At 44.3% G+C, this 13,818-nt stretch overlaps 1 long non-coding RNA gene across 1 annotated transcript in view; it reads right to left on the reverse strand.

The window, feature by feature from the left end:
* The window catches only part of LOC138743244 (uncharacterized), a 38,667-nt gene extending 38,142 nt beyond the window's left edge, over positions 1 to 525 (reverse strand). The window contains exon 1 of the long non-coding RNA XR_011344752.1: positions 491 to 525. This is a non-coding gene — a long non-coding RNA (uncharacterized lncRNA). The remainder of the gene's footprint in view (positions 1 to 490) is intronic.
* Positions 526 to 13,818: the final 13,293 nt, after the last annotated feature.

Raw genomic sequence — 13,818 nt, forward strand, 5'->3', positions numbered from 1 at the left:
CACGGTTGCAGCGGTTGCAAGGGAAAATTGGTTGGTTGGGGTTGGGTGTTGGTTTTTCCTCCTTTGTCTTTTGTCAGTGAGGAATAATTACCATTCTGTTAGCTTTTGTCATTGCCAGAAATTATGCATGAATTAAAATATCCAGTTCCTTAAGTTGTGAGCTGATGTTAATGCAATTCTCATTAACATCTAAGTTAGTTACACAAGTGTATCCTGATCTGTGTCTCACTGTTATTTCTTTTTTATTTTTTTATTTTTTTTATTGATTTTAATAAACAACTTATACTAACAAAAGGGTACAATTCAATAAGATAGTATGGAGAGTTTCATAAACTAAATAAAATATTCCATATATCACTAACATACATAAATTGTAAATCATATCGATAGTTCATATTTTAAATAGTATATACCTTTTTTTAGAAAAAATACTCATTATACAAAAAAGGAAAGCTGAAAATAATAAAGGAGAAAAACTCAAGCCCCTTACCTAACTATGTTGCCAGATGCTTTATATGACTGGTGTTAAAAGAAAAACAAATGTTTAAAAAATATTAATTCAAAGAACGTGGAAAAGATAATTCCGACAATTTAATTACATTGGAGTAAAATTATAAAGTAAGATAGTGAGTCATAAATGACCCCCATAACTTCTGGAATCTTGTATCTGATTTAAGAATTGAAGAACAAATCTTTTCCATATTCAAACAAAGACATGATGTCCCGTAGCCACTGATCATGAGTAGGTGGGGCAGCGTACTTCCATTTAAGTAAAATCGCACGCCTCACCAAAAGAAATGGCACGACTCTGACCCAGAGATAAAGAAGAGTCATTCCCTCCTGTTGTGCTGAATATAGATTTAACACCGAATCCTTTTATAGCCCTCACTGTTTTTTTTAAGCATGTTTTAGGTTATGAATTCAGATTACCGGTCTGAAGATTTTTTTTTCTCTCTCCAGGCAGCAAACCCTCTGAACCTTACAATCCCAGGTGATTCCTGCCATGTGCTAACCAGGCTTAAATCTGCTGAACAGGTACTTACAGGAACGCAGCAAGAATGCAGATCTATTACTCCCACTAACAGTTTAAACTATGACAATATAACAGAACATAGCCAGAAGGGGAAGAAAGAAAGAGACAGATGATAAATTTAGTCAATATCCTTTGCACATAATTGATGTTTTTAACTAGAGGGTCCTGGTTGGAAAGCTTGCTCGTTCAAATGAGACACTCTGCAGAGATGCAGTATGTTTCCAGTTTAATTGAATAAACTGCTGGAGCACTCACTTTGAACATCTTCAGGCAGGAAAGTTGTTTTATTTTGTAGGTTATTGACTAAGGCTCCAAAGTACAACCACAGCTCCTAGAAACTGGTTACAAAAAAACGATCATAAAAGATCCTACTTATGCAAGGCTATAGTTACAGTGATCTGTAAAATAGTAAAGAATTGGATTTTACCTTAACGAGATGGATGATTGATTCTGAAGGGATCAGAGTGAGTAGGCAGGAATTGAACAATGACTCCTGGAGACAAACACAATATTCCTTAATCAGTAAGGATTGGTAAGAACATCTCCGCAATCTTCATCAGTTCAGGAGCACCACAGGGCTGCATTCTTAGCCCCCTGCTCTATGATTGTGTGGCTTGGTACAGCAACAATACCATCTACAAATTCGCTGATGATATTGTGGTAGTGGGTTGTATAAAAAGGGTCGATGAGCCAGCATACAGGAGGGAGATTGAAAACTTGGCTGAATGGTACACCAACAGCAACCTCGCACTCAATATCACCAAAACCAAGGAGCCGATTGTTGACTTCAGGAAGGGAAAATGAGAGGAATCAGCAAATTTGTAGATGGTGCTTTTGTTATATTGAGCCACACAGTCATGGGTGTATAGCTCATAGAGCAGGGGGGCAAAGAAAGTAGCCCTGTGGTGTCTGAGTAATGATGGAGATTGTGGAAGAGTTATCTTACCAATCTTCACTGATTATGGTCTGGCAGTGAAGGAATCCATGATCCAATTATGTAGTGGGGTGTTGGGTCCCAGATCTTGGAGTTTGCTCATTAATTTTGAGGGGATGATGGTGTTGAATGCCAATATGTAGTTGATAAAAAGCATCCTGATGTGTACATCTTTGCTGTCCAAGTGTTCCTGGGCTTTGTATGAGGCCAGTGAGATGGCATCCTCTGTAGATCTGTTGCTATGGTAGGCAATTTGGAATGGATCCATGTTGCTGCTCAGATAAGAGCAGATATGCTTCAAGACCAGCCTTTCAAAACACTTCATCACTGTGGGTATGAATGCCACTAGTCGATACCCATTTAGGCAGGTTACCATACTCCTCTTGGACAGTGGTACCATTGATGTCTGAAACGAGAGCATCAGTGCAGGTTTTTAATACTCCGCCCGGACCAGATTCTTTCCTTGGAATTACTCTCCCTGAAGGCAGTTCACAGATGGATATTACCACATTTCACTGCTGTAAAATTAGTTTTTAATCTTGTAACGGTGAAAATAAATTTTCAGTTGCAGAATTTCTTTGTTCTTCACATGTTAAATTGCTTTTGTTTTTGCGGCTACTTTCTTAAGTCTTTGCTTTGTTTCTCTTTTTTATCATTTTCTTCCTTTGAATCTTGCTTCACTTTTTATTCCTCTCTTTAGCCTTTTCTCTTGCTTCTCTTTGTCGGGGTTAGAAGTGATGGGGTGGAGGGTAAATGAAGGTAGAAAGTGTAATGAGTAGAATAATGAAAAGAGAGAGACAAAGAATAATTAATATGGAAGAAATTGAATGCTTCTCCTGGCTGAGAACAGTCAGATAAAGCAAATCCTCCTATTAACAATATTAAAACAAGCTCACCTTTTTATTTAAGGCACATGAGACCTACTCTTCTGTGAGGATTATCTGCTTAGTATAATGAACATGGAACACCAGCTGCCATGTCTACCTAAACCATGCAACCCCATGTGTCTGCATGTCATATGTACAGAAGGCTGAAATAAACAGTCATAATTCTGTTAACTATTGCACATTTGGTGCTCAGGTATTTGAAAAAACTCCCTGAGGTAGGATACAATAAGACTGCACTCTTTCGTGCAACTTCTATCCTGCAGTGTAATGCATGCTGCGATTCCCTTTAATTTTAAGAAAAAAAAGTACATGTTTTCCTTTTCTTGTAAAATCAGTGGCCAGTGAAATAGATTTTTGTAATGAAATGAGTACATTATCGAAAGGCATCGGAGCACTTAAGAGAGGAAAGGCCTGAAAGCCTCTAGAGGTTCACGTTTCTGACAGATTACTCATCTCCTATAATTCATATGATTCCTTTTATTCTCTGCTTGGGTACCTTTAGCAATGGTTTAAGGTATCAATATACTGCTCATTTACTGAGAAAAGATGCCATACAGTCAAGAACATCAAGGGGTGTTATTAAACAGAGGATAAAAGAACTCGGCAGCTCAGTGACAGTATTATATGCAGAGATAAGTTATTTCACAGCACAAAAGAATTATGAATCAATTTACAATACTCTTTTACCTATCTCGTAAAACCACAGAGATTGAAAATCATAACATAGCTTCTGCTCCAAAGGTAACAGTTCCATTAAAATGAAGGATTGAAACCACAAACGATCTTTACATCTTATCTCAATTTGCATTTTCATGCAGTTCAATTATGATCAAGAATTGTATGGTGTGATTGAGCCACTCATAAGTGAATGTGGGATCAAAGTTTCAAGAAGTAAGTCGCTGTAGCGGCAGTTACTCTGCTTCTGAAAGGACACACACAACCAGACGGGTTGAGCTCAGTGAGCAGACTAGTTTATTGCAGGCTGCTGGGCAGTACTTATACTCCCAGCCCAGACCTGGCTGAGAAACACGCTGGAGGGCGCTGATGTCACCCTGGTGTCACGTGGTTCCCTAGCGTTGGCTTCTGAACCCCGTGCTGGGAGGAAGGAAACACCCCCGACGGCGCCATTTTGGCCGGCTGCCCTGCCACGTGGCTTACAAGCGGGGCCATTTCGCCTGCCTAGTGGTGAGCTGCCATACAGCACCCGCCCCCCCCCCCCCACACAGAACCGGAACCAATGTCTTTTTTTGCCAGGAGGCCTTGATTCTTAGGCTGGGCTACGACCATGGGCTCAGTAGGATCGAGATGCGCTGGCTTCAGCCTGTCCACGGTAAACAGCTCCCACCTGCTGCAAATGTCCAGAGTGAATGTGGAGCTGGATTGCTGTACAACTCTGTATGGCCCCTCATACAGTCACTGCAGAGGTGCTACGGTCAGGTCCTGTCGAACGAAAATATACTCCACGGAAAGCAGTTTGCCGGGAATGTGAGATGGGCGGGTGCCATGCCTGGGAGGCGGTGAGGTTTCAAACGAGTCCAAGCATGCCCTGAGGTGAAGAAGTAGTTCATGTGGCAACCGCTGGGGATTGTGAGGCGCATTGACAAACTCACCAGGTAGTGCCAGCGGCGCACCGTAGACCAGCTCAGCAGATGACGCCTTCAGATCTTCCTTGGGAGTGGAGCGAATGCCCAGGAGCACCAAAGGCAGTTCGTCCACCTAGTCGGGACCGGTGTGGCGGGCCATGAGTGCTGACTTAAGATGGCGGTGCAGATGTTCGACCAGTCCATGGGCCTGTGCGTGGTAGGCCATGGTGCAGTGTAGCTGGATCCCCAACCTGTTAGCGAGCTGGTGCCCGCACCCCAATCACTGCTGAGGTTACCTGGGACGCCGAACCAGGCAACCCAACCGTGCAACAGTACTCGGGAGCAGGAGTCAGTGGAGGCATCTGGCCTCAGGATCGCCTCAGGCCAGTGAGTGGTGCGGTCCACCATCGTAAACAGGTAACGGTTGCCCCGGGAAATGGGTAAGGGCCCGACGATGTCCACGTGAATGTGGCTGAACCATTCCCAGACATGCTCGAACTCCTGTATGGGCGCCCTGGTGTGTCTGTGCATCTTAGATGCCTGGCAATGGGTGCATGTTCTGGCCCAGCCCGCAATCTGCTTCCGCAGCCCATGCCATATGAACCGTTCTCCCACCATCCGGACCGTGGACCTGATGGACGGATGTGAAAGGTCGTGGATGTGACGGAAGACCTGCCTGCACCACTGCTGGGGAACCACCGGTCATGGGGTGCCCATGGAGATATGGCACAGGATGGTGTCTTCGCCGCTCAGATTTGGGAGGTCTCGGAACCGCAGGCCTGTGATGGCGGTTTTGCAAGCTCTCGTCTCCTCATCAGACTTCTGGTCCTGGGCGAGATGGTCGAAGTCGAGGCCGTGCGTCAGCACGCAGATGGCCGGTTGTGAGAGTGCATCGGCAACCACATTGTCCTTCCCCACCTTGTGCCGAATGTCGGTGGTAAACTCCGACACGAAGGAGAGGTGAAGCTGCTAGCGGGCTCAGCAGGGATCCTTTGCCATCACGAGTGCCTGAGTGAGGGGTTTGTGGTCAGTGAAGATGGTAAAAGTCCTCCCCTCCAAAAAATAGCGGAAATGCCGCACCGCCAGGTACATGCCCTGTAACTTGTTGTCGAAGGCACTATAATTGGGTTCCGGCGCGCGAAGCATGCGGCTGAAGAATGCCAAAGGCTTCCAATGTCCATTCACCTGCTGCTCCAGGATGGCACCAATGGCTGTGGCAGAGGTATTGACAGAGAGTGCCATATGCAGGTTGGTGTACGGGTGGGCAAGCATGGTGGTCTTTGCAAGGGCATCCTTGGTGGCCTCGAATGTGGTGTGGCTTCTGGGTTCCATGCGAGTGTTTTGTGCTTGGCTGCAATGAGGGCGAATAGCAGCTGCATGATGCACGCAGCTCCCGGGATGAAGCAGTTGTAAAAGTTGACCATACCTGTGAACTCCTGCAGCACCTTGAGGCTGTCCAGGCGTGGGAACTCCCTGATAGCGGTGACCTTCGCAGTGGCAGGCGTGGCTCCTTCGGCCGTGATGGTATGGCCCAGGAACTGCATGGACTCTTTCCCGAACTGGCACTTGGCTAGGTTGATGGTAAGGCTAAAATCGGCCAGTCGAGAGAAAAGGGCGCGTAGGTGAGCCTTGTGTTGCGCCTGGTCCTTGCTGGCGACGAGGATGTCATCCAAATAAATAAAGACGAAATCCAAGTCCCTACCCACAGAGTCCATGAGGTGCTGGAAGGTCTTAGCAGCATTCTTGAGCCTGAAACTCATGCGCAGGAATTCAAACAAGCCAAAGGGGTTGATGGTGGCTGTCTTGGGTATGTCCACAGGGTGCACTGGGATCTGGTGATATCCGCACACCAGGTCAACTTTGGAGAAAACCCTCGGATCGTGCATATTGGCCGTAAAGTCTTGGATGTGAGGGATGGGGTAACGGTCAGGAACTGTTGCCTCGTTGAGCTGTCGATAGTCTCCACAGGGATGCCAGCCACCAAAGGCTTTCAGGACCAGGTGGAGCGGCGAGGCCCAAATTTATAGTGAAAATTAGTGATCTGTAAGGCAAATTCCCTCTGCTTTGAAGACACTCCACTTACCTGCATAAAGGGCTGGTCCAACTAGTTTCAGGTTCCCTCCGCTGAGGGTGATAGTGTCAGATGAAAAACAAAGTCACCTGCATAAAACTGGCTCCAAACAGGAAGGTAAAATGATTGACACCGTCTCCCTGCTGTGCTGTCACAGAGCAGCCAGTGGAGTGGAGTGGGATAAGGAGTGCTCAGGCAGCGGGGTGGGGGTCTGTCAGGCAGCAGGGCTGTCACAGGGCAGCCACTGCTGTGCTACCTGCCCCCTTTTGCACTGGAAGCCAGCACGCTGTTCTGGAGCACAGAACACATTTTTCGTCCTCTGCATAAAAGGTAAATTCACCTTTTTTTAAATAAAAATGAGGAGGCAATAATGTGGCTTTTGTGCATAAAAACCCCGAAGGAGTGCCAGAAAATCCATGTGAAATCAGAGTAATGTGGTGCAGAGAATGTAAATTAAAGGATAACATTTAAAGAGGTATTTATGGATAATGCACACTGTAGAAAAGTAAGGGTCGGTATTTATCTCCAAGACTATTTCCAGCTCAATTGGATACATCATTGGCAATTTTATTCCATCCATAAAGAACAAAAGAAATTCATCGAAACCATTGTGTTTATGTCTGACCAATTTAGTCCCAATCATCTCCCTTTCTCCAGAGTCCTGTATTTTATATTTCATTTTCAAATTTCTATTGGATATTATTTTGAACGCTACTAATTTTGCTTACCTAACTTTTGAAACATCACATTCCAGATCATGGTGATTGATCCCAAGCCCACAGATGCCATTGAAAGAGTATTTCACACTCTAAAGTGTTAATATACAATTTGATTAACACTGGGGAATTTGGGGGAAAGTTGGGGGTGGGGGGGAGAAATTAGTGCTAAGTAGATGGTTGGGGAAAGGCGAGGTGGTTGTCCAACAGAAATGCATGGGTCTGGAATTAAGCATGGAGAGGTTAATCGCTGAGATCTGAAGTCAGATGTTGAAGGCTTGACACCTTAATGGGACTGGTCATTACCATTATAACTCAGTGGATTAGATCTCAGTTTTTGGAAGGTTGGGAGCAAGATGTGGATAAGTGGAGATTAATGCAATGTTAGGGGATAAGGTGGATGGTGAGTAAAGGATGAAGGTTAAGTATGACACTCACCTTATCAGAGGTTCCTAAAATGCTGCAATGTTAATTGTTCCTGGAAGAACTTGTTCAAGTTCCTCTGCAAATCTCCAAGTAACATTATTCAGGGAATAACATGAAATATTTGACACACATGTCCTGCTGAATATATAGAGTGATGTAACATTATTATGTTTCACTCTGAGTAAAATTATGTTTAATTGCATAAAACAGGATTATGCAATTGAATTTCTCAGCCATTGTTTTGCGATGCATTAGGTGCAAAACTGGTTGGTGAATGGACAATTCTACCAGGAATGTTTGGCTGATTTTGAAGGCCAGATTTACTTAGCATGCTAACTTGTGACAAAAATGGCCAAGATGTCCACAGGGTGTATGTTTCCACCTGTTAAAACTGACTGATCTGGAGGTCCCTGCTGGGTCCTGCAGGCACACTGCCTAACACGAGGTGAATTCATCAGAGAAGTTATGAAGATAAAAAGGAGGCAGTTTCTCTACTCTTCTAAGCCCATGAGAATATGACAAATCAACTATAAACAAAATTGGCTTACCAAGTGTGCCTCCCTTTCCACATCACCGCAAGATTGCACCATGACTGAGCCCTTTGCACAAGTCCCAGCTGTTTAGGACTTCTGGGGAATTCACCAGTTTCTTTCCCTCTCAGGTCTCAGGTAAGTCCAATATGCAGACCTTGATCAATTCTGAATAGAGGGCATCGACCTAGAACATTTTTTTTCAATTTTATTCTCTCTGCATGTCCTGACGTGGAGTATTAAAAAAAAATTTTTTTTTAATTTCCTTTCAGGTTGACAACATCTGCACTTTTTTTTGCTTCAAACATTCATGACGTTGTTGGAGTGAAACATGAAAGTCTGCAGATACTCTTCTTTGGCTTGGCTTCGCGGACGAAGATTTATGGAGGGGGTAAAAAGTCCACGTCAGCTGCAGACTCGTTTGTGGCTGACAAGTCCGATGCGGGACAGGCAGACACGATTGCAGCGGTTGCAGGGGAAAATTGGTTGGTTGGGGATGGGTGTTGGGTTTTTCCTCCTTTGCCTTTTGTCAGTGAGGTAGGCTCTGCGGTCTTCTTCAAAGGAGGTTGCTGCCCGCCAAACTGTGAGGCGCCAAGATGCACGGATTGAGGCGATATCAGCCCACTGGCGGTGGTCAATGTGGCAGGCACCAAGAGATTTCTTTAGGCAGTCCTTGTACCTTTTCTTTGGTGCACCTCTGTCACGGTGGCCAGTGGAGAGCTCGCCATATAACACGATCTTGGGAAGGCGATGGTCCTCCATTCTGGAGACGTGACCCATCCAGCGCAGCTGGATCTTCAGCAGCGTGGACTCGATGCTGTCGACCTCTGCCATCTCGAGTACTTCGACGTTAGGGATGTAAGCGCTCCAATGGATGTTGAGGATGGAGCGGAGACAACGCTGGTGGAAGCGTTCTAGGAGCCGTAGGTGGTGCCGGTAGAGGACCCATGATTCGGAGCCGAACAGGAGTGTGGGTATGACAACGGCTCTGTATACGCTTATCTTTGTGAGGTTTTTCAGTTGGTTGTTTTTCCAGACTCTTTTGTGTAGTCTTCCAAAGGCGCTATTTGCCTTGGCGAGTCTGTTGTCTATCTTATTGTCGATCCTTGCATCTGATGAAATGGTGCAGCCGAGATAGGTAAACTGGTTGACCGTTTTGAGTTTTGTGTGCCCGATGGAGATGTGGGGGGGCTGGTAATCATGGTGGGGAGCTGGCTGATGGAGGACCTCAGTTTTCTTCAGGCTGACTTCCAGGCCAAACATTTTGGCAGTTTCCGCAAAGCAGGACGTCAAGCGCTGAAGAGCTGGCTCTGAATGGGCAACTAAAGCGGCATCGTCTGCAAAGAGTAGTTCACGGACAAGTTTCTCTTGTGTCTTTGTGTGAGCTTGCAGGCGCCTCAGATTGAAGAGACTGCCATCCGTGCGGTACCGGATGTAAACAGCGTCTTCATTGTTGGGGTCTTTCATGGCTTGGTTCAGCATCATGCTGAAGAAGATTGAAAAGAGGGTTGGTGCGAGAACACAGCCTTGCTTCACGCCATTGTTAATGGAGAAGGGTTCAGAGAGCTCATTGCTGTATCTGACCCGACCTTGTTGGTTTTCGTGCAGTTGGATAATCATGTTGAGGAACTTTGGGGGACATCCGATGCGCTCTAGTATTTGCCAAAGCCCTTTCCTGCTCACGGTGTCGAAGGCTTTGGTGAGGTCAACAAAGGTGATGTAGAGTCCTTTGTTTTGTTCTCTGCATTTTTCTTGGAGCTGTCTGAGGGCAAAGACCATGTCAGTAGTTCCTCTGTTTGCGCGAAAGCCGCACTGTGATTCTGGGAGAATATTCTCGGCGACACTAGGTATTATTCTATTTAGTAGAATCCTAGCGAAGATTTTGCCTGCAATGGAGAGCAACGTGATTCCCCTGTAGTTTGAGCAGTCTGATTTCTCGCCTTTGTTTTTGTACAGGGTGATGATGGTGACATCACGAAGATCCTGAGGCAGTTTACCTTGGTCCCAACAAAGCTTGAAAAACTCATGCAGTTTGGCATGTACTATGATTGCAGTAAAAACACACAAAAATGCTGGAGTAACTCAGTGTCCATAGGACATTAAGATATATCACCAATGTTTCAGGCCTGAGCTATGTATTCAAACAACTTATCCTGCCACCTGCAGTAGAACATTACAGTCAGGTGCCCAAGCCTCTCACTTTTTTTTAAACTCTGCTCCTACCTGGGGTTCCCCTCATTCGGAGTCAGCCAAAAATCAACTCTTGTCTTACCCTGAATTTCAAAACAAGCTCATGGCAGAATATCAAAACACACCTGCCTTTCTATCTCGTGCCTGAGTATCAACAAAACTCTTTTGAAGATGGCTGTTGGTTGGTAGAAATTCTTTGCTCTCCAGAGGTTCTACGATTTAGGGTTTGTTTGATCGTTTTTTTGCCATCAGTGAGTTAATTTCCTTTATGTTTTTGCAAGGAGTACCTTTGTCAAACACTCATGATAAAAATCACCTGCTTCAAGTTATTTTGCAAGTAATTGCTTTGACCCAGTGGTGGGAGAGAATGTCGTGCTTTATAACCCTCAATCCTGCCACCAGCACTTTGCTGAAGCATTTAAATCTTACCAGCAGAAATTCAGCATGACTCCAGAAAACTGCAGCACCTGGAGAAGTGACACATTAATTGTGTATTCAACTTCATTTTGTGGCAAACCATCCACGTTATAATAGTTAATAGAAACAAGGTTGAAAAACTCTCACAAACTCGTAAAAGGTAGCCCAACGTATTCAACTTGGTGAGATCTTGAACATCAGGGGTGTCAAATTCAAATTCACTGAGGGCCAAAATTAAAAACTTGGACTAAGTCGTGGGCCCAACTAAATATTTATTGAAAACTTTCAACAACATCTGCATGTTTTCTCTTCTTTCAACATACGTAATGTTAAACTTTTTCTTATTAAAATAAATGTTTAATAATAGTTTTGGTTAAACTCTTTCCAGAAGAAGCATTAACAAATGAGAAACAAAATATAAAATAAAGTTTGCTGTAAAACCAGACTTCTTTTCATCTCCTCCACCTTCTGGAGCTTTAGCTTCTCGTTCAGATCCTTGTACCTGTCCTGGTGTTTCGTTTCATAGTGTCGTCGTATGTTATATTCTTTAACTATAGACACGCTGGCTCCACACACAAGACAAACAGGTTTGTCTTTTAAAATGATGAACATATAGTCTGCCTCCCACCTGTCTTGAAAGGTCCTGTTTTCTGTCTTTAGTTTGGCCATTTTTCGTAAGGGGTTTATTACATGCGAGTTGGGCGACAGGTCGCAGATGCTAATGAAAGTAAAGAGAGGAGGTGGGGGCGATTAGCGGGCTGACGGGCCGGCGCCAACGCATTTGCAAAGCATTCTGGGATTTGTAGTATTAGCTGTGCATGCGCTATACTGGCGCGGCGGCCAGCGGGCCAGCTCTAATACATATTTGATATGATCTTGCGGGCCAAATATAATTATATCACGGGCCAAATTTGGCCCGCGGGCCTGAGTTTGACATGTGTGATGTACATGGTACTTGAGATGGCCAACAGATTATGGAGAGCTATGCCAATAGCCCCATAACAGGTGTAAATGGCCTCTAAACAGAGCCGGCAGTAATATCAGCAAATCCACAGAGGTTCGTTCCCAGGATGACAGCACCCGTGCCTGGCAGCCATGACCATGAGAGATGTTGGCTCTGAGGGAGCAGCAGACCAGCGCAGAGCACCAGAACAAGAGAATGCCACCCCGCAGAGAAGAAGCCTTGGAGAAGGTCTTACAGGGTATGAGACCACAGCAGTGCAACAACAAGGAGTTTGGCAGCCATTGGACTCGCATCACTGTGGGCTGATCGAGACAGGCTCATGGCAGCTGGGTGTTGGGACTGGGATTTATGAGGGTGGAAATGGCAAGCAGAGATCCTGAAGGGCCTTGGATATTAACAGCTTAGCTTCAGAACCAGAGACAGAGAAGCACGACTTGGATCATTGGATCACTTACAAATATCTAGACAGATGAAGACATTTTTTTCCTTTAGAATGATGTCAGAATCTTGAATTTTCTGTGTGAAGTATGGTGGAATTTGCAAAGCCAATAAAGAATTTATAGCTGATGGATGAAAAATTAGGGCTTGGGATCAAAAAAACATGCCCTTTCAAATAGTCGGCAAGATTAGCAGGGTAATTTCTACTTCTGGTTTAAAGCTGAGTACAGTGGCATGATTCAAGATTTAAAATTAATAATAAAAAAATGTAATATTGCACAATATTTCTTTCTGCCTGCAGTAAGGAAGAAAAAAGAGGCACTTTTAGCCAAAAGACAAAGGTTTAGCACCCCTTACAAAAAAAAGCAAGTCCCTTCAGAATCATTGAGCATCTGTGGATTCTCCTCCAGCATCTGCAACTACACAGAACCTTGTTAAATCCCTCAGCAACCCAAGCTCCAGTTCCAAAGCCCTGACACGTTCAGGAAAACTTCAACACCCAAGGCCCTTCGGCAGCCCTTCTTGCTCTAAGCACCCTCACGACTCCCAGTTCCATGAGTCCCTCGACTACAAGTTACTGACTGCCTGTAGCTGTGTGCGTCTTTCAGCTGCTGCCATGGTCACCTTCCTGTCATCTCCTCTGGTTCTCCTTCTCAAAAAGGGGATATTTTCCCCATTTTTGGTGCCCTGCACTGGTCTGCTGCTCACCTGGATTCTGCATCCTCTTATGGCCACTGCCATCTTGGGCAGTAAACCTGGTAGTAGGCTCATAGATGAATGTTTGCTGAGTACATTCTACATGCTTAGGTTTAGAGTTTGGCACATATCTACAGATCAGAGTACCCCTCCAATATACAGCACTGTGAGGCCATTGTGAGAAATCACACCAATGACTCAAATTTCTAAAATGTCTGAGGAGATTTGGCATGTCATTGAATATTCTATCAAACATTAAAAGGTGTATAATTATTTATCTATCCTTTGATTATTTGTCCTGGCCTTTCTAGTAATTTACATTTTTACTGTTGTAGTTGTTGCATCTTATATATATAGTCTGCAGCAAGTGAAAAGTTCAGTGCATATGTTCATCGTGCTTATGGAAATTACAATAAACTCGTATTGAACATTGGCATTTAGTTAAACATTATCTGTAATAGTAGAGTGCTGGTGATTCTCCTGACCACTAGAGGGAATCAGAGTCTAGCTTCAGTTGGATTCAAGATGGATGCCTACACATGGACCTGAGTGAGTTCATTAGCTAATAGAGTATAGATGTATTAAAAGAATCTAAGTTTCTTTATTACAATAAAAGAAACATCACATTATCAACAGTAAAATATTCTCAAGGACTCGTTGTAGAAATCAACAGCTATCAAAGGCAACCATTCTCAACAGGGTCCACTGTACATTTAAGGTGAGCCACAGTCTGAAATCATGAAATGTTTCTTTTTTTTTTAAATATAGTTGGTAGCGGGCCCATAAATTTTTGTTTAGAGTCCAAAAGGGCCCAAAGCCAAAAATAAAAGCATAGACTGATTGATCTAAGGGACCAAGACATTGGGGTTTTCATCCTCAAATAATTTTTGTAGGCTTCTTTTGATTTCAACTCTCTACTTAGAAGCATAGGAG

This window comes from Narcine bancroftii, chromosome 9 (genome assembly GCF_036971445.1).
Source record: "Narcine bancroftii isolate sNarBan1 chromosome 9, sNarBan1.hap1, whole genome shotgun sequence".
NCBI classification, from domain to species: Eukaryota; Metazoa; Chordata; class Chondrichthyes; order Torpediniformes; family Narcinidae; genus Narcine; species Narcine bancroftii.